Source organism: Trachymyrmex septentrionalis, unplaced genomic scaffold (genome assembly GCF_001594115.1).
Source record: "Trachymyrmex septentrionalis isolate Tsep2-gDNA-1 unplaced genomic scaffold, Tsep1.0 scaffold80, whole genome shotgun sequence".
Taxonomy (NCBI): Eukaryota; Metazoa; Arthropoda; class Insecta; order Hymenoptera; family Formicidae; genus Trachymyrmex; species Trachymyrmex septentrionalis.
The window spans coordinates 1,863,076-1,864,551 of record NW_017305988.1 but is presented as its reverse complement, the minus strand read 5'-3'; the positions used below and the strand labels follow the sequence as shown (position 1 = coordinate 1,864,551).

Below are 1,476 nucleotides of genomic sequence, written 5' to 3'. Positions count from 1 at the left end.
ATTGTCTATAAATATTATATAATATCAATAATTAAAAATCTTATTAGAAAATAGGAAGAAGATTATCGTGGATTTATTTATTAAAAGTATTTATATAGATATCGTGGAAAGTTCGCATCTGTTGCATTGATAATTTATTTTTAGAATTTTAATATCAAGTACTATAATTCCCTTATTCATATTAAAAATTAGATAGTTATTGATGTCACAGAAATAGATTATATATAAAGTTTTAATTTTTTATCTAAAAGAGAAAGAGAGAGAGAGAGAGAGAGAGAGAGAGAGATTTGAAAAATTCCAGTAAAAAGAGATAAGTATTCCTTTAAGGCTTTGAAAGCTGGACAAATACCGCCGAGGCAATCATCATTCGTTGATGCAACTTGTCTTCCTGCTCGCGACATCGTGGGGTCACTAGTGAAAGTGAACTCGCATTTATATTATCGCACTGTAACTTCGCCAACGATGGAAATCATATGCAAGCAGGAAAATATCCAAAGAAATATAAAATAGCAAAATTAACTTCTTTTTAACAGCTTCTTTTAAAGAGCTGCAGTATTCACTTTTTCTTTAATAGAAGCCATTTTTAAGTTTTGCAACATTTTAATTTTTATGATCAAATATCTTCGCAATGACATGAATTAAATTTAGAATAAATTTTATAATCATAACGTAAACATTGTCAATTATAGCAATTATATGTTAATACCATATCATGTCAATAACGGCTAAGTTTATATCATAAGTGGTATTAATTTATTTTGGCATAATTTAATTTTTTGAAACGTAGAAAGCAAAGAAAAAACGAAGCTCTGCTTCATAAGCATGCATTCTTCTGTTTGGCCGCGTTTCTTGATTTCACGCAATTGCGATTTGTTTGTGTAAGAGACTTTCCGACTCAAGCGCACTATTCGTTCTGTTCGCTGTATCCGGTAAGTCTTTACAAGTATTAAATTATGGATTACAAACTCGGCGTAAACGTGTTGAAATGCTTCTCCCGACAAACCAACAGTTAAATACCTTTCCTGCAGCTTCTTAATGTGTAAGCCGATTGGCAATGGATGATTACAATTTTGTGCAAGAAACGTACGTTGCAATAGCTGCTCAATTATGGATCATAATGGTAAGTTCACAGCATTCCACGCGTAATAATAACGACTATTAATTTCTGGGATATCTGTCTAATGCAATGAATGTTATTATTGTGACTGATTTGTTTGATTTTCTAACAACCTTTTTACTATAATATCTTGTTTAAAAAAAGCGAGAGCTGTAAGTCTCAATTAAGCATCGGTTTTATATAACATCTATATAATGTCAAAGCTTGTTACGAGATACATTTGAATATCTAGCGGTCAGATAGCTATATAAAAACATTAAGATCAAAAGTATTCTTTCAAAGGTATATGTATATTTTTTTTTTGAAAGAATACTTTTGATTTTAATATTATTTTTATATTTTATATATATATACACCTT

General features: G+C 29.6%; 1 protein-coding gene across 1 annotated transcript in view; it reads right to left on the bottom strand.

The window, feature by feature from the left end:
* LOC108754779 (putative uncharacterized protein DDB_G0271606) overlaps positions 1-1,476 on the bottom strand; it is a 22,049-nt gene that overhangs the window by 4,438 nt on the left and 16,135 nt on the right. The gene's annotated exons all lie outside the window — the stretch shown is intronic.